The sequence below is a fragment of the Coffea arabica genome, chromosome 11e, assembly GCF_036785885.1.
Source record: "Coffea arabica cultivar ET-39 chromosome 11e, Coffea Arabica ET-39 HiFi, whole genome shotgun sequence".
Classification (NCBI taxonomy): Eukaryota; Viridiplantae; Streptophyta; class Magnoliopsida; order Gentianales; family Rubiaceae; genus Coffea; species Coffea arabica.
The window spans coordinates 13,235,895-13,256,460 of NC_092331.1; the positions used below are offsets into that span (position 1 = coordinate 13,235,895).

The 20,566-nt window shown below is 36.8% G+C and overlaps 1 pseudogene; it reads right to left on the reverse strand.

The window, feature by feature from the left end:
- Nucleotides 1-311: 311 nt before the first annotated feature.
- Nucleotides 312-17,363, reverse strand: LOC113718107 (uncharacterized; annotated as a pseudogene).
- Between the last annotated feature and the right edge of the window lie 3,203 nt (nt 17,364-20,566).

A 20,566-nucleotide genomic window follows, 5' to 3' on the forward strand; every position in this document is an offset into this window, starting at 1 on the left:
CCAAAAACGTATTTAATAATAAATAAAAAATTAGAATATTTAGATTTAGAAATTAAAAATAGATCTAGAAACATAATAACTTTAGATAATCATAAGCATATTTGTTATTTTCAAAACACCTACAAACATATTTTACACAGCAAAGAAGATAAAAATTATAATAACCTTATTGATCTAGTAATATCTTTAGGAGAATCTTTAGAAAAACATAAAGAAAATAATTCTCAGATAATAGAAAATCTATTAGAATCAACAAAAAATAAAAATAAGATAATAAAGACACTAGTAGACAGAGACCTAGAAATATATAGAAATAATATATTTAGAAGACTGAACGTGTTACTAACAAGGGAAAAATCACGTTTAAGTTACAACATTCCAGGATGAACAGATAAGAAAGATCTCTGAAATGAAATCCGCTTGGGTGTGTATTTTGTGTCAAGCAAACGTTTAGCAGCTCCATATATACTATTTATCTTCTTATGAGCATGGTGCGTACTGCCCAAGTGATCAAAATCAAACATCAAAAGATATCAAGAAGTCATCACAGCTCAAATATACTATTTATTCTCTAGATAGTCTGTAGGTTCAAAAACAAAAATTGTACACCTTTAAATTCTCCCAAATTCTAGTATCCTCACTTTCCATCACTCCAGTCAGCTTAAGCTATCTTCTCTCTCTCTCTCTCCCCTAGCAAATATTTACCGACAGGAGTCTGGAAAAAACAAACAGGATAGAAGCAACCAAAACCTGCCAGGTCTGACCCATTAGGTTAAAACAGAGATCCCCCTTAAGACACAAAAATTACAAATAGGTCCTTAACATCACAATTAATTAATCAACCACAATAAACTTTGAAATATTTTCAACTATGTTCTTGAGAGATTCTCTAATTCCCCTTAAGTTGATAACCTCGAAGACACTTTCTAGGTCCGACAGCTCACTAAAGTACTTCAAAACAAGGTCCTAGTATAGATTTCAGTTACTTCCCCAAACACTTTTATGTATAATGAATTCTTACCAGGTAATGTTGTCCATCCCAAAACAAATCTACCAAAGATCTCAACATCTCTATTCTATAACTACATTATGAAATCAAATCAATCTTCATATAGTACGTTTTTCACATGCCAACCCTTGTAACAGTGAGCCAAATCCCAGAAATACTAAAATATACCATAATCACTTAAGAAAGTCAATTTCCATCTTTTAAGTACCAAATCTGTATACCTCTTTGACTCAAAATTGTCTATGTCAATATACGGCTGTCCATCTATGCAACCAAAATAAAGTTCAACCACATCTCGGGCCGGCAACTCCCAAGTATGGATTATCTTTATTTTAGAATCCAATAGAGGGCATGATATCTTATTTCCAGAGATTTAAATAAAATCGTCCTAAATGTCATGTTTCAATAACCTGAGGATCCATCCAAGCTTTGACTATCTAAAAAGATGATACCAGTTTCTCATGCCCAAACCTACCTTACAGGACAAGTTATTCATTATTATAGCTCACTAATTCATTGAGAGCCTACAGTTGCAGCCATATTAAGTCTACTTATTATTTGCCTCAAAAAAAGTCTACTTGCTAAGACTGCTATATACAAGAAAGCATATCCGAGCACTTCATTTTTGGACATTCCATAAAAATATACAAGGATAAGAATATCTCTGAAATGTATATTCTCCCCTCTCTACTCATCTCTCTCTGAGACTCTGAAAATCATTCTCGCACTTAGATAACTACAAAAGAAGTCTAGAAAAGTTATAAGCATATACAAGCACTTAGTTTCCTACATAGATTCAAAACATACATGTTTAAGAAAGATCTATTCAACCTTCACGTTCCTTAAAACTCTCACTAGCTCTAACAAACATTAGAAACCAAAAAAGAGAAAAGCAAGAGTGAAGCAAATGAAAGCTGACAGGTTCAACCTAGGAAGTTGGACCAGAAATCTTCTCTAGAAGGTCCAAAATTAAGAATTACATGAATAGGTATCTGACATGATTACGAATGACCTAAACCTTGACAACCTCAATAGAATTTCAACTATGTTCTTTAAGTGTGCCACTATTGAACTTATATTCAGTAAAAACAGCTTAAGAAAGTGCTCTTAAACAAACAACAAATGCAGAGAGCACTCAATTTCAATGTATGCAACCTGATAGAACTATGAATTATTCAATCAATTTTCTCTCCCCCCCCCAACACACACATCATCATATAACCAGATAGCAAAAGTATAAGAAACTGAACAATACCAGCCAAAAATTAACCAACAAAAGAAAAACAAAAAAAGTACCAAAAATAATAAATCGATCAGCAACTATAGAGACAAAAGCCTTCACAAAGGAAATTTCTCAAACACTTAGGCTGCAACACGACAAAGCCAACAAATAATCTAAAGAACCAGTGTATAGATTATCGACCAATAAAAAACAACAATTAGTAGAATCGTATCAAGAAACAGAGAACCAAAATTGGAAGAGAATAACAAAGAAAAATCAAAAGAATTGAGGAATAAAAGCAATAAATTAGTAAACGAAGATGGAAAAACTTATCTGATTACATCGCCCGAAATCTCCCTCACTTCTTCTTTTCCTCCTCCTCTTCCTCTTCCTCTTCGCCTTTTTGCTAGCGACCTCAAATTCTCCTCTCTCACACTCTCAAAGCTTGAAAGTAAGAAAAAATGCCTAATTTAGTTGTCAGTGGTGATTTAAATAGCATGAGAATGGGCCCCGCAAACGGCTAGTTTTCCTGCTCAAGACAGTGGGGCGCTTTCAAAGTTTCAACTCCTTTCCTATATGGGTTTTTGTTAGGGGTGGCAATGGGGCGGGGGATCCTTCCCCCACTCCCGTCCCGTTGTCAAATAATTTTCCACGTCCCCCGTTTCTTGCCCCCCACTCCCCGCCTCGCCCGCGCCCCGTTTCCTCCGCAGTCCGCCGTAGGAGGAGAAATCAACTTATCACAAATGTTCATTTACAATAATATAATTGTAAATAATATTAAATAAAATTAAAAAACTGTTAAAATGGAAATAAAGTATAACAAGTCAAGTTACATTTAGTGCGGAGGATGAGAACCGATCGAAATAAAATAGGTTAAGAGCAAAACAGGTTGGAATTAGATCGCTTAGTCTTTTGGGGGGGGGCGTTACAAACAAATCAACAATAGTCCAAGAAATTTCTTCAATTGTTGTGGCGGCCGTTGACACTGACTAGCGTTGTACTTGTACGTAAACGTGCAACTTTGAAGAATTTAGGATTATATTATATATATATATATTATTGTATGCGGGGGACGGGGCGGGAGATGGGGCGGGTATATGTTTCCCCACCCCCTCTCGCCCCGTTTTAAGGCAGGGGGAAATATTTTGCCCCCGTCCCCGCCCCTGCCCCGTCCCGTTTTTTATCCCCGCGGGCACCGGCTCCCATTGCCATCCTTAGTTTTTGTTACTAAATTGAATTTTCCGAATTATTATTTTGGGTTAATTACAGTTGATTTCCCAAGGTATACTTTTGTTCTCACGTTACCCCATAATATTTTTATTTTGTGTCATTTAACTCCTAAGAGACAAAGCTATCCGGTTTTTTTTTTATTATGCTAATTTTTTTTATTTGTCAATTAACGTGAATCCGTGGTTCAACTTTCAGAAGAATCTAATAAGCAAAAATCCATTAGAGGAAAACAATGAAAAGATTTCCAAATAATTGCACGTGAAAGTGATTGTGAAAAGTATGCAATTTATTTCAAATTGTCTAATTATAAGAATATAATATAAAACTTTTTTCCTTTAATTTCTTGGATTGAAAAATGGATGAAATTAATTAGAATGTAATTTACTGTTAATTGACTAATTACAAGAAATATATACATACAATGCATGCATGCATATACATATATATATGGGCAAAAAACATGAGTGGCCATTAAACTTTGCCCAGGATTATGTTTTGGCCATTAAACTATTTTTTGTTAATGATTGACCACTAAACAACTTAATCAGTCCACCCGTGCCATTTCGTCGGTAATGGCTCTTAATTTCTGAAATTAGCATTACACGTGGCAAACCACGGGCAATTTTGTCCGTCAATCCACTAACCGTTCACTTACATTAATACATCAACTGAAAAGAAAAAAAGAGCGGTAGAAACAAGCCAATTAAACAAACTGAAGTTCTCAAAATCGTTGTAGGAAGATCGAAGAGAAGGGTTTTGAAGATCGAAGAGAAGGGAAAATCGTGGTGAATCTATGGAATGGAAAATCAGGAGAAGAGACGTCGACATTGATCCATATGAAATTTACGGTAAGTTATTTTTTGGGGAAAATCACGTGAATGAACTGAAACTATACTTTGAACTAAATGTAACGAGTGTATTACTCAAGTTTGTGTCTGAAATCGAAGGTGCTTATTTGTGGGTTGTGAATATGTAGCAGCATTATGGGGTTTAAATGTTAGAGTTTTCATCCAACTGCCGGTTGTAAAAGTGGGAAATTTTGAAATAAACAAGTGTCTTTTTCAGCCTTTTTTTTTCAAATGAAGTGATTCTTTTTTTTTTCCCCATTTCATTGCAGTGTCTAATTCTGAACTATTCAGTATTAGAATGTTTCATGGTGGTAGATTTAATGGGCGTCAGTATAAAACATACGTTGGTGGTGAAATAGATTATGTTGATGCGTGTGATGCGGAGAGAATGTCTGTCCATGAGATAAATGACATGGTTGAGAAATTAGGACATAATGGTACAATGCTTTATTATTACTTAGAACCTGGGAGTGATTTGAATAAGGGATTAAGAGAGTTACAAGGAGATGCAGATATAGTGGCATTGTGCAAATGGGCGTACGAGCACAAACTGATAGATGTTTACTATGACCATAGGCCTTTACATGAAATTCTTGACATCCAGTCACATTCCCCGCTGTTAGGTAGTAAGAAAAAAACAGGGGTTGTAATTGAAGAAATTGATGAACATGGTAGTGTAGTTGTAGATGAACATGGCAGTGGAGTTGTAGAACTTGATAAACAATTGGTGGTTAGAAAAAATCTTTTTGGTAACTCATTTGTTAGTACAAATATGACTGCCCCTGGACCAGCAATGGGAGGTACAAGTAGAGGTGAAGGCATAAGAGTAAGTGTTGTCATTGAGGGAGAAGCTAGTGGGACTGGTGTAAAGAGTAGGAGTCAAGGAGATAAAACTGATGTGAATGCAAGGGCAGGTGAAAAAGATGATAAAGATGACAGCAGCTCAGAAGGGGAGCATTTCACTGATGACGAAGAGTTTTACAAAGATGATCAAATGCTTGGGAGTGAGAAACCAACTCCCACAATTGAAATTCCCCCTCCTGTTATGAGGAGAACTACTGAATCTATACTCTATGAGAACCAAGATGTAAATGGCTTGGAAAGTGGTACACATGGAAATGGTCAACATGATGCCCAAGCTGAAAAACAATCACAGACAACTGATGGATCATTTGGTGGCAGCAAGAGAGCAAAGAAAAAGTATCCTAGAAAAATAACAAGAGAAAAAAGAAAGTGGTCAGCAAGAAGGGAGAAGACATCATCAGCACAGGCTGACCATAACACATCATCACAGGAAGCTGCTGAGGAAATGGAAGAAGCTGATGATGTAGATATGTTGCATAACAACATGATGGAGGATGACCTGCATAGCATTGATGCTTCTTCTGATGAAGATGATGAAGTGCAGAAGGGAATCAAATATGTTGACTTCAATGCTGAAAAGAACATGAGAAATCCACATTTCCAGGTTGGGATGTGATTTGCATCATCAGCTGAGTTTAAGGCTGCAATGCAGAATTATTCTATTGCTAATGGTAGACCTGTTTGGTATTACACTAATGAGGAACTGAGAGTAAGGGTAAGGTACAAGGATCCATGTAACTGGGAGTGTTATGCTTCTCAAGAGAAAGCACTTGGGCCGAATGATTTGGTGATTAAGACCCTTTATGATGTACATGAAAACTGCAGTCATGCCTGGAAAAATAAAATGATGACTGCTAAATGGGTTGCTAAGAGATATGAGGACAGAATTAGGGCCAATATGAACATTCCAGTCCATTCTTTAAGGCAGACAATGCATGAGGAGTACAAGATACAAATATCAAAAACAATAGCCAGAAATGCTAGAGGTATAGCTGTTGACAGAATCAAAGGTTGTGCAGTCGACCAGTATAAGCATATATGGGAATATTGTGAGGAGATTAAGAAGACTCATACTAATTCTACCATGGTAGTCGAGTTCACTCCATTTAGAGATCCAAGTTCGAATCCTAGGTTCATGAGACTGTACTGTTGTTTAGGTGCACTAAAAGAAGGATTCAAAATGTGTAGACATGTGATTGGACTTGATGGCTGCCATATAAAAGGGCCTTACCCTGGTCAACTGTTATCAGCAGTGGCAGTTGATCCCAACAATGGTTGGTGGCCTATTGCTTGGGCCATAGTGGAGAAGGAAGCTACAATACAGTGGAAATGGTTCTTACAACTTCTCATAGCGGATCTGGAAATAGATAATCAGTGTCACTACACTTTCATCTCTGATCAACAAAAGGTATGGATCTTATTATCCAACATTTGATGTGAGACTTGTGGCTGCTTGAACCAATAATTCATTTATTTTTTGTGCAGGGATTGGACAGAGTATTATCCGAGGTGCTACCCAACTCTGAGCATAGATACTGTGTGCAGCACATGTATCAAAATTTCAAGAAGAAACATCCTGGAAAGGCACTTAAAGGGATGCTGTGGGCGATAGCTAGGAGCAGCACAATTGAGATGTACAAGAAAGCTGCTAAGGACTTGAAAGAGTATGACAATGAAGCATACAAGTGGGTGGAGAAGGCTCCTCATCCGATGCATTAGTGTAAGGCTTACTTTTCTCCTCACACTAAATGTGACATGATTGTCAATAATCTGTGCGAATCTTTCAATTCACATATACTAGAGGCCAGGGATAAACCAATTATATCTTGCTTGGAGAATATTAGAGAATTGATGATGGAAAGAATTCAAAAAAGAAAGGCTGCCATGACTAGATATCCACACTCAACTGGTCCTTTGATTAGAAAAATTATTGAGGACAGAATTGGAGAGTCTTTCCAGTGGTTCCCACAGTTCAATGGGATTGATGGTTATCAGGTAAAGGGCCCAAGGAATTCCCAGTTTGCTGTGAATTTGAGAAAGAAGAGTTGCACTTGTCGAATCTGGGAATTATCTGGTTTACCTTGTATCCATGCCATTGCAGCAATTAAGCAAGCTGAGGATGATCCACATGAAATGATTGTGGAATGTTACTACAAGAGCTTATTTTTACAGATTTATAATAACGTCTTACAACCCATCAGCAGCCAAGTACTGTGGCCTGAGTCCAGCATGCTTCAACTTGATCCTCCAATTCCCACTGTCCAGCCTGGGAGGCCAAAAAAGGCAAGGAGAAGAGATGAGACAGAAGGGAAGAATCATGGAAGAAAACTTAGAAAAAATGTCACTATGCATTGCAGAAAATGTGGTAAAACAGGGCACAATGCTGCAACATGCAAAGAGGTGACTGAGCACCAACAATCTGGCCAGCCAAAGAAGAAAAAACATGTGAGTATACATACAGTTCAATGTATTTCAAATGTCATATAGTATACATACATATAGTCTCTAATCAACTTCCATTTGTACAAGGTTTCAAGAAGAAAACAGCAAGCAAAAGTAATCCAGTCACAAGGTATAGAGACCCAAGGGCAACAACAACAGGAAACTCCATCAGCTAGCCAACCAAGCCAACCAATCGCATCTGCAACTCAGCAATCAGATCTAATGTCTCAACACCCAACTCCACCACTTCAACAACCAATACTAGTAGTTCAGCAACCAGATCCAGCAGCTACAAGTTCTAGATCTGGCATGAAATTCAACAGAAATGGTAAACGGCCCTTGACTGATGCTGACAAAGGGATGATTAATGCTAACTATGCCTACTTGGGAAAGGAACCACCCTTCAAGGTTGGTAGGTAGAGGGGTAGAAGAGGTGCAAATGCTGGTAGATCTAGATCTAGATCTACAAGAGGCAGAGGTGCAAATGCAAGTTAGATGGAATTGGATATAGTTTTAGATGTGATCCGAGATGTTGATGATGGTGACTGATATGTACATAAGTCTTTTGACTGATAATAGTTTATTTAAGTTCAGTGGACTGTTAAAATAGATGCATTAAAGTTTAACTGTAGGATCCACTTCATGTTGATAGTGGATGGCTTTTGTTTTGTTATGGTGGATGCCTTTTGTTTTTCATCCACTATCTTTTTGCATATTCAACAGAAAGCTGTGTACTTCTGCAAATTGGAAACTTTTGTAGTTAGTTTTATCCAATGGAAATACTCCTTTTGTCTTAATTTACTGTGTTATAATGCCGCATTCATAAGAAACTACAAAAAACTTGCATCCATTCATTCAGTAAAAAGTAACACAATTACAGCAGGGATTCCATTACATAAGAAAACAAACCAATGAAAAATTCACTATAAAATACAACATGGGAATCTTTGGTCTGCTATTGCTACGGACACTACCACCAAAAGCTGTATCCACTCAACCTTACTACTCCCATTTCTTCACAATCACCCAACACCATTAACTATCCCTTGATGGCCAACATATGGTCACTCTTAATAACAGTCTTCAAATAGCAGCAAAAACAATACAGCAATATAAAAGCCCATGTACCAAGAAGAGCTCTTTTGAGATAGTGCTCTCTGGTCTTGTGCTTTTTCACTTCACCCTCCAATTTTGCAACTTTAAGTTCCAATTTTTGAGCTTTATTTTCCCATCTTCTTGCTGAAGTTTCTAATTCCTCCATATTACTTTCCATTCTATTCATTCTTCGCAGCGAACCAGGAATGACTTGAGTTGATCCTTTGCACATTGTTGGATCATACCATTCCCAAAAACCACATCCCTTATCCTGCAATTTACATTTTCCAAGACTAAATCCTCTTGTTATAACATTTCCATTACAAATCTAACATCTTACCTCTCTAAGATCTTACCTCTCCTAAAGGCAGACCACAAATCTTCTTGCTGGGTTCCAATTTGTCCATGAGGTCTTCACCATTGCTGTTAATCCGCAGGAGCATCTAGGTATGGGTTTAGGAGAGCATCTCGACATTCTTTGGCTTCTTCGATTTCTGACACAGAATTTAGGGCTAGAAATTGAGTCCCTATTTTTTCCTCCACAAGACTAGACACTTCAGTTTGTTTAATTGGCTTGTTTCTACCGCTCTTTTTTTCTTTTCAGTTGATGTATTAATGTAAGTGAACGGTTAGTGGATTGACGGACAAAATGGCCCCTGTGGTTTGCCACGTGTAATGATAATTTCAAAAATTAAGAGCTATTATCGACTAAATGGGCACGGGTGGACTGATTAAATTGTTTAGTGGTCAATTATTAACAAAAAATAGTTCGATGGCCAAAACATGATCCTGGAAAAAGTTTAATGGCCGCCCAAGTTTTTTGCCCTATATATATATATATATCTGTATATCTGTATGTGTGTGTGTGCATTGGTGTGTGTTGTGCAATAATCATATTTTCACAAAAAGTTCTTTTATAATAATCATTTATATATATAATATTTTTTATTATATATATAGTTTCTCTATATTTGTAAATTAGAGAAAGGACATCTTAACATTTTTGAAAGGATGGATTATAACAAACAAAAGAGAAACAAATTGCCATATGTAAAAAAAAGAAAAAGAAAAAGAAAAAGTAGAGCATAAATTCAATTAAATTTCTATTATTTGACTAGTACAAATTTTAGAAAAGGAAAATAATAAATAAATGATATTTCTATTTGCTTAGAACTAAGAATTTGAAAAAAGAAAACTAATTTGAAAAAAATAACAAGAAAATATCAACATAATAGAGTGATAGTTTTGTTCTATAAGGGGTTAAGTGACACCAAAAAAAAATTAGGGGGATAAATATTTGAGGATTAGGGTACAAGTCTTCACCCATAAAATGATCTCCACCTCTAATTTTATAGTACTTCATGTTGTCCGATCATTTTAAATGAATAGCAATTATATGAATTAAAATAAAAAAGAAAAAAACTTAATACCCAAATTAAAAATTTGTATTTTAACTAAAATAGCGCTACCAATCATTAACACCTAACTGAAATAGCACTATCAATCTTTTACACTTATCATTAACACAAAAAAAAACTGAAAAAATTCATTAAAATGGAAGATAAAATCAGAAGATGTGATGAAGGAGAACATGAACAAAAAAAAAATGAAAAATTTTGCTGAAATGACATCAAGGAGAACATTTACATCACCCAAAGGGAATACACGAAGCCGTGGATATAATACTTAGAAACCATAAAAAGGAAATTACACATTAGAAATTCAATATCTTAGAAATGTTGTAGTTTGGAAAATATATACACTCCCAAAACACATGAGATATTACTAGCTACCAATAATAGCACCATATAAATAAGGTCTAAAAACCCCATGCCTTGTGGGTTAGAACTTTTTAGACAGCTTCTCTTTCATTTTCTGAACTGCACTCTTAAGAGTTTCTTCATCGTTGCAAAAGGTAAACCCTTACAAGATTCTTTCCCTCTTCTGGATTCAAGTAAAAGACACTAGTTGGAATTTTGCCACAACGCCAACTTCCTTGATCAGATACTCACAGAAGGCAACATCGTTTTCCAGCCCAAAAGGAGTGTGATCCACCATTACAAAATAAGTTCCACTGGAAGGATAAACTATGAAACCTGCAGCCTTCAATCCATCAACAAGGATCGCTTTCTTCGCCATGTAACTAGTCTTTAGCTCCTGATAGTAGGAATCTGGGGCTCTGAGAGCTGTTGCAGCAGCATACTGCATTGGAGTTGATGTTGCAAATGTGAGAAAAGAATGGGCTTGTCTCACTCCCCATGTCAAATGTGGAGGAGCTATTTGCCCACCCAGTCTTCCAACCGGTTAAGGAAAATGTCTTTCCTAACGAATTCGGAGTGACGGTTCTCCCATACATCCCAGGAAGGGAAGCCATAGAAATGTGATCCATTTCGAAAGCCAGCTTGTCATAAACTTTATTTGTAAATGTTAGGAAATAGTAATAACTACAACCACAGAAAATGGCTTTGACGTGAAGATTCATTTTTCTTAAGAAAATTTGTCTCCACTATTCTACTATCAGATTTGCGGCAATTCCCTCTAGGAATAACATAGCCAACCAAAATTTTCACATAGTAGTATGAAGAAATTCTCCCAAAAATGGTTCAAAGAATATTGTTTTGAAAGAAATAGAAGAATAGTAAAACTAGAAGTAAAAGTGAGGCTTCTTAACATCTGAACGTCCTTATTTACAACGTTCAAATACTCCAAAAGAAATGTCATGTCTTTTGAAAACATATTTTTTTATGAATAGGCACCTTTTAAAATGAATGGACACTAAACGGACATTTAAGAGTTATATCATTAGACGCAGCCCCTAAAAGAAAATCGTTTAGTTAAGAAGAAATTTTAAAACAAAATTAATTAAAATTAATTTCGGTTCTTAAGACTCAAGTGCCAAATTTTTAACCATTAAATTTATATTCTAATTCAATAGTCAACAGGATAAATGTATGTGCAATTTTGAACTTTCCCTCCAAAATTTCCCACCATCCAAATTTATTTAAATAGGTGTGGACTTGATTATAAATCTCTTCTATTCTTCACACACTTTCAATATGGAATTCATCACTAACTATTTCCTACAGTAAAAACTAGAACGTCATTCTGGATGCACAAAGATACTATCGCCCTAAGTTCTTCTCGAGTGAACATCTTCCCCGTGGGATTATGGGGACTATTGATTAGGATTGCTTGAGTATTCTTGGAGATGATAGACCTGAGCTCATCAAGGGGTACTGAAAAATCTGGAGGCCGTAGAGTTACACTCTTTATTTTAGCACCAGCCATGGACAATGTGGCTTCATACGAGTCACAAAAAGGATCACTTCATCATCTGGATCTATTAAGCCTGAAATGGTTGCAGCAATTGCTTACAGCTGAGTTGAGGGTCTGGCACATCATATCCACGAGCATATTGATTTCACCCGTCTTTAATAGCTTGGATAGCTGCTTCTTTAACAAATTCGGGTCCGTTAAAATTGGGAAAGCCTTGCCCTAGTTTAATAGCTCCATGCTTAACTGCAACATGCTCATTTGTGTGAAGACTGTGGTTTTAAACTTCTCCAATCTCTTTGCGACCTGAAGATTCAAGATTAAAATGTGAAAAGTTGAAAGATAAAAATAGAATACTGAACAAGATCAGAAAATAACAATGAATAGGCAATCAATCAGAAATAACAAATCAAAATGACGAACAAAGCAACCCAAAAGGAGGCAAATAATAACGAATACTATGCGATTGAATGAACAGGAAGTCAACATATTAAGTACAAATAAACCAAATTAATAAATAAATATGATGACGGTAAAAGAACAGGATAGAAAAACTTACTGCAGGCTCCATTGTCTCATTGATTGGCGATCAGACTTTAGAGTTGTTTATCTTCTTCTCGGGTTCTTCTATGGTCCTAAGGTTCTTCTAGGGTTTTGGGAGGACCGAGATTGGGGATTGAAAGAGAAACAGCAGAAGTTATTTTAACACAAAAAAATTTATAAACCAAAAATACACAACAATAACAATACTAAATCATATCTTTCGCTTACTAATTCACGCCACAATATCTCTCAAAACACTCAAAGACTGGAATTTCTCAAGTATTCTCTTAACCTTCCACTTCAAAGAAACACTGCACTAACACTAGTACATATATATATATATATGTGTATGTATATACCGTCAAATATCTCTCAAAACACTCGAAGACTGTAGGTCTTTGAAGAATTTCTCAATTATTCTCTCAAGCTCCCTCTTTAAAGAAAAACCGCACTAGCACTAGTACATATATATAGACCTTCAAGTTGACTAATACAAAAGATTCCGAAACCAAAACTGACTTGGGACTCTTCTACTAATGCGTCAACCGACATGAATACAATAAAAGTTTGGTCGGTTTTTTGTGATTAATAAAAGATTGGTAAGTCGAACTTGCTTGGAAAATAAAGTGTTATCTATTTGATGATTGAAAACTCAATGTTTGATTCTTTTTACGGGAATACAATCATACGATGTTAAAAGTTTAATTGCTTTATCATAGCAGCACTTAAACTTAGGTTCATGACAGAATAAATCAATCACTTCTTTCTATGCTACGTAAAATTTCTTAGTTATTTGCTTTATATTTGATTTTTTTTGTTGGTTCCGGATAACTGTATTCTTTAACTTGATTATTTATAATTGAATTTATTTTACGAAAAAACAACCTATTTTATGTTAGGAAATTGGCTTAATTTCTTTTAGATAGAATTCTTATTTTGTGTGGAAGTAACTAGTTTCCTAATTGGTTTTAGTTACTTGAAGTAGTAGCAAAAAAATATTCTATTTAGTTTAGAATTAGAAGTTATTTCCTATTCTGTACAAGTCTAGGAATTAGAATTGGTTTCCTGTTGTTATTTGGGTTTTGGCCAAATAATGTTCTTTATAAATAGATGAGTTGGCATACTACACAAGAGATACACAAGGAGACAGAAGGGCATCATGTAGCCTTATACACGGGATGTAAGAGAGGGTTCTTAGGAGATGAGAGATAGTATACAAGGGTTGGACTTGGGTTCAAGTTGTATTCTTGTATAGGGTTTTCCTCTCATAATAAAGAATGAGTTTCTCTCCATGGATGTAGACTCAATGGTGGAGTCGAACCACGTTAAATATTGTGTGTCATCTATCTTTCATACTTGTATTTTGTTTACCATTAAATTCTTGTGTACTTGATATCTCAATAGTTTTATATTCCGTGCTTGGATCCTAACAAATGGTATCAGAGTTTCAGGTTACGAGACTGGGCAATAGAGCAAAGTTCGTGGTTGGATCCTAGTTAACTATTGAGATCAAGTGGATTGGTAGCTGTTACTAATTGAACAATTTAATGAGTGATATCCTTGTTTCAATGGCTTGGCAAAAAATATTGATGGTGAAGGATGGGAAGTCGAAATGTGTAGAGATGCTTGACGGTGAATCTAGACTGGTGATTCAAAGGTCAAAGAAAAGGTGGAGTACAATGTTGATTTTAGACGTGAATCGGTGGAGATTTTCTCACACCTCCAATGGTTGATACTTCATCCCGATGACTTTTAGATCTTGGTTATGTTTTTTAGGTGGTGTGGCACGTGTCCCAAAGAAACAAAAAGATCTAATTTTCATGCGCCAGAAGACTCTGACAGTTACGAGTGTTTCATTTTAGGTGAAATCTTGGAAACCACACATGACATGACAGTCCTGGGGATGGAAAGAAGTATGGTGATTTTACCATTTGGTTACCTCAATGGTTATGGTTAGAGCTCATAGAAGGGGATCCCGTGTTGTAAGTGGTGGTAAGAAGAAATCCTGCAAAGGGAGATGGTGAATTGATGCACCTTCTCGCAAGTCAATAGGAGGTTAGACTCGGCGCAACTACACATGTTTGTTTGCCAATTGAATCAATTTGGTGTCAGGATTGTATTGATTCGGGTGTGTAGTTCGGTACCATATTATTTGATAGTTGAAGGCAAATAGTTGTTAAAAGAAATTTTCGCCAAGATGGAGATTTGTTAGGAAATTGGCTTAATTTCTTTTAGGTATAATTCTTGTTTTGTGTGGAAGTAACTAGTTTCCTAATTGGTTTTAGTTACTTGAAATAGTAGCCAAAAAATATTCTATTTAGTTTAGAATTAGAAGTTATTTCCTATTATGCACAAGATTTTATATGGTTAGAAAGTTGTTGGTTAATCTTGCAAGACAAAGTGGTGTATAATCCATTGTCGAATTTCCACACTCAGATGGTATATTATTGTCTCCGATGGACTTGAAGTATGATTCAGACAATTTGGTTGGGTTGTAATAGAGTCAAGAAAATTGTTTAAAACAAAGAGTAGAGAAGTAAACAAGCAGAAAGGAAGACGAATTCGGTTCAAGTTTGTAATACCTATAAAAATGAAGGATTAAATGCCTATTATAGGTGTTCTTATGCTGTTAGTATGAACATCTCCATATATTATTTAGATATTGGACTAATTATGAAAATCGCCAATTTAATCCCTAAACTTTTTCACTTAAATTAATTTCGTCATTTACGGTTTTTTTTCACCAATTTAGTTCTCAAACAATTTTATCGGGTTCAATGTAGGACTTATTGGGCAGCGCTGCCACATTTTATATATTTCGCATGACGGGCAAAGGGTATGATTGGAATGATAGGTCCAACTGTCTAATTATAGAGATTATAATAAAGACTTTAGATGATTAAATACAAAAATCTCTGAAAATTGAGAGAGAAGAGTACTAAAGAGAAACCAGACCAAGGTTTCTGTAAAAAGTCAGCCACTTGCCATGAGTTGCATACTTTCCTCTTCTACTATAGTATAGTAAGTTGTTTGCATTTGTCACTGGGATTTTACCAGGCAAAGCTAATAGAACCAGAGCTTTTCCACGTACTTTTAGCGCTGTAACATGGTTCTACATTTTAGTGTTTCACTGCTTCTCTAATGCCGCCCAAAGTACAGCACTAAAGAGAGACATATAAAAGATTAACATAGTAAGTTGTTCTAAGGGAAAGGAACATAGTACACAAAGTCGCATTCACGCAAGTTGTATATGTCCCGGCTTAGAAGATTTAGTCACTTTCGAGTCCCCGGTGCCATTCCATCTAAGTATATATCCAAATCCAAGAACATAGATGCCTTGCCCTTGCTGTCGCTATCATTGTTGGAGGGCATTGTGTGGAGCGGTGGACGGCTGGCATAATTGTATGGCCTCAACTGCAGAGGACAAGTTGAAGAAGAAGAAGAAGGCGGAGGTGGAGGTAGAGATGAACACAAATGGGGAAATTGTGATGGCATTGTAGGATGATCGATTGTTGTGGAAGGTAATGCAAGTATGTCACAATTATCATCCTCCTAATCTTCCGACAATGACTCCAAGATGGGGCAATCCATGTTAACTCCAAACAGCCTTAGCCGCTTTGCTGCGGCCTTTCCTTGGACCAGTGGCACCAACTCAAACACCATTGGCTCCTCCGCCTCCCCATTCTTCTCTACCATCACCTTCTCCGGGTTCAGCCCAACGCTGCCTCCTCCTTTTTGTACCAGTTGCACCGTTCCAATTCCCAAATTAACTTGGAGTGCCCTTGCAGCCGCAACGGATCTGAGATAAATGAACGGGCCAGAACAAGGGTTCCCCTTCATTACATTGTCGTAGGCATAGTTGTTGCTTAGATGATGAGGATTAGATGGATGGGGATTGTTGTTAATACCAACACCAGTAGTAGCATTATTTAGTTGTAGCAATTGGGAATTCTCCCTAGGCATTTGTTGCTGCTGATGATGCTGCAAGTAGAAAGGATGGTTCCAAGGATGGGGGAAAGAATATTGATGATGTGGAATGATAGAGCAACTATTAGGCACCTTTTGCGCTGTTATTTTGTCTTAATTTTGGTTACTTACGATGCTAAGTGTTGAGATTTTGTTTATATTTGGTATTTGTGCAAAGTGTAGGTGGTTGGTGTAAAAAGTGCTCTCGCGAGACAAATTTCCAGAAGACTCTTTATTTCATGGTGTGTCCACGCTAGGAACTGAGGAGATACACCTAAAAGCCGGACCCGCGGGATTGGTAGCAGCAGGAGGGCAATTAGGAAGTCAGGTTCACGTGGACTGCGGGGGTGCAAGGGATTAAAACTCCTAAAGAAAGGCTTGTGCCCTGACGTTTTTCCTTCTGCTGGCGGCGCTACTTGGAAGATATAAAAGGAGAAAGCCAGATTCACATGAGAGATATAGATTAGCTTTTGCTTTGTTCTGGCAGACGTTTTCTTTCTTTTCGGTGGCGAATAGAGGAAAAGCCAGAATCACGTGGGCTTAGTAGTTTTAGTTTTCGTTTTCTTCCCTGTAGACGATTTCTTTCTCAGTTTTGGCTTCTGACAACTTTCGTGAGACTTTCCCTTTACTTTTCTCCTGTAAGAACTCGAAACAAGAAGGAAGCAAGACCTTTCGTTCGTATCCTCGTTATTTCACTTTTCCCAATTCTTTGGCAATTAATTGAATGATTTCAATTAAATCACGCGAGATTGATATGATGAGGAGCGGCTAGTTTTCTCCTCTACCCAAGGGTTAACGCGAAGGCGCGGTCCATAACATCTGTGAGATCTAATCGAACTTTCACTATTTCTTCCAATTTGTTACTATTCATGCGTTTCCTGAATTAATTGTTCATGGTTATTTTATTAATTGAGTATCAACGGCCGGATATTTAATTTAATCTAATAGCCTACTGTCATGTTAATTAAATTGAATTCATAATTGTTCGTTTAGTTGACAACTAGTGACAACCACCATAATTGATTTTGTGTTGGGGAAACGTAAGATCTAGTTTAAATAAAGGGTTAATTCCACTTGGACCCCTCAAACTATTCCCTGAATCCCACTTAACTCCCTAAACTTCAAAATGGGACACTTAAGTCCCTAAACAAAAAATACCGTCTCACTTAAGGAAATATTTTGACAGAATCTGAGGTGTCGTCAGTTTTCCTAGAGCGTGCAAACACGCTCTGTTAACCGAGACAAGTGACTGAAAAAGATAAGGACATGAAGGTAAATTCACCTGTAAATACTAGTAGATTGAATGAAGAAACCATTTGCTTTGCTACATCCGTCTGAAAGGGGACGAACAGAACGGGAAGGATAGGAATAGGAAAAGCAAAAACAAAAAACAAAAATCTAGCATTGATTGGGATTCATGGCTGGTGATATGGGAAGGAAGACAGGGCATCGAAAGGCATCTGCAGTGAAGGCAAAAAAGGGGAATGTGAAGATGGAAACTGGTAAGAACCTTCTAAATTTCAATTTAATATTATTAGGTGGTTTGCAATTGCAATATGTTGATGGGTCGGGATTTGTATTGAGATAGAAAAATGATAAATAGACTGATGAAGTTAGGGATTAGTGAAAACTTAGGGTTTGTGAAAATATTTAAATATGTAATGTACTTACTTGAAAATTTTTTATTTAAAAAATGATCTAGAAATTTGTGATGTTGGAACCCCAATGCTCATTCGTTGGAATCCTAATGCTCCTCCATTGAAGACATTAGGGTACTGATCGTACAATTGGAGTATTTTTAAATTAATTTTTCTGATTAAAAAATTCTTGCTTTTAATAATAGATGGTGGTAATGGAGCAAATTTCGGTCAACCATTCACTTTGGAAATACACCATCAAGGTGAATTCACAGATCCTCCCAATATACAATACTTAGGAGGGCAGGTGGATTATATAGACGGCTACAACCCAGACGACTGGTCCCTGGTAATGTTGGATAAATGTGGGTGGAAACTTGGATACCCAAAAGACTCAGGTTTTTTATGGCACTGTAGAGTAGCAGGGATGCCATTGGACACAGGGCTGTTTTATTGCTTATGTGATAGAGATTGCGAGGTAATGGTGAATACATTACCAAATAATAGAGTCGCAGAGGTGTATCTAAGGGTTGTACCTGGAGCAATGAAACAGATGCCTCATACCCAGCAGGCATACAATGAAGCTAAGTCAAATCAACATAGGGAAGATGAAACCACACATGAGGGCAATAGTGACATTATGATATTAGAAGATTGGGGACCTGATGATGAAGTAGCAAAAGATGAAATAACAAAGAAAGAAAAAGCTGCCTTTGGAGAGTCGAGAGTTGACAATAGTAATGAAGTGGAAGGGGAACCAGTGGAGAAACATGACATCAATAAAGTTGATGTGAATGCTGAGAAGGGAAATAACAGTTGCAAAGATAGTGAAGTGCAACCTGCTAGAGGAAGCAAAAATGACAACCCAGGTGATGATCAACCCAAGGAGGCAATGGAAAATAATAATGGTGAAGGTGAAAACATGCCTACTAAAGAAAAACTAGAGGACTCAGACTATGAAATGGCAACAGACGAAGCTGATATCATGGATGAATGCATAAATGTTGGGCAACAATTCGGCTATAACCCCACAGAAAACGAAGCCGAGCCTTCTAACCCAAATGTGAAAACAAGGAAGAAAGTAGGCAGAAAAAAAAAGAAAAGGCAGTCGAAGACAATGGTTGTGAGGATGCTGATGGGATAAATATTGATGGCATGCAATCAGAATATGAATCAGATGCTTCTGCAGAGTTGAAGAGTGAAAGTGACTCAGATGAAGAATCTAGGCTCCATAGAAATAAGAGGCCTAAGTTTCCAGTTTTCAATGACAAAACTGATATGAAAAGTGCTAAATTTACTGTTGGCCAACAGTTCACATTAGTGGTTATCTTCAGATTGGCAGTTAGAATACAAGCTATTATGGATGGGAGGGATGTTTACTTCACCAAGAATGACACAAACAGGGTGCGAGTGAAATGTAGAGGCTGTGGGTGGGAGATTTTTGGCTCAAAAATGCAAGGTGAGAGCACTTTTCAAATTAAAACACTGAGTGATGAACATAGTTGTGGTAGAGTATTCCATAACAAGAATATGACCTCAAGACTAGCCAGTAAATTGTTTCTAGATGAGGTGAGAAAGACACCTTCAATGAATGTACATGAGCTACTTACCAAAGTGACTGAAGAGCTCAACATAGAATTTTCCTTAAAACAAGGATACAGGACACTTCGAAAAGTTAGAGCTGCAATTGAAGGGTCCCATGAGAAACAGTATGAATTGTTAGAAGACTTCTGTGGAGAATTGAGAAGAGCAAATCCAGGGTCTACTGTCTTTGTATAGTCTGAGGTTTATGATGAAGGAATTTCTAGATTCAAGAGGTTGTATATGTGTCTAGAGCCATTGAAACGGGGATATTTAGCAGGATGTAGATGTTGGATTGGAATGGATGGGTGCTTCTTAAAGGGCCCTTACGGTGGACAGCTTTTGACAGCCGTCGGCATGGATGCGAATAATAAAATGTATCCTTTGGCAATAGCAGTGGTAGGAGTGGAAAATTATGATAACTGGAGTTGGTTTTTGGGATTACTTGTCCAGGACTTGAGAATTTCAAATTCAAAGAATTGGTGCATAATGACTGATAAACAAAAGGTAAATGAAAACTGAAATTAGCATCCTAGACTTACTAATTAGCTATTAAACCTTGTTGTCATATTGTAACTAACTATCTGCTTTTGACTTGGATTGGTATAGGGATTGGTCCAAGCAGTTAGAGACAAACTCCCGGAGGCTGAACATAGGTGTTGTGCTCAACATTTGTACTCCAACTTCAAACTCAGTCATAGGGGCTTGGCACTAAAAGATAGGTTGTGGAGATGTGCAAGGGCATCATATGTGAACCAGTTCGAACGTGAAATAGAGTTGCTTAGGCAACAATCTGAACTTGCACATCAATGGCTGGCTGACAAAGACCCTAAAACATGGTCAAGATCTCATTTTA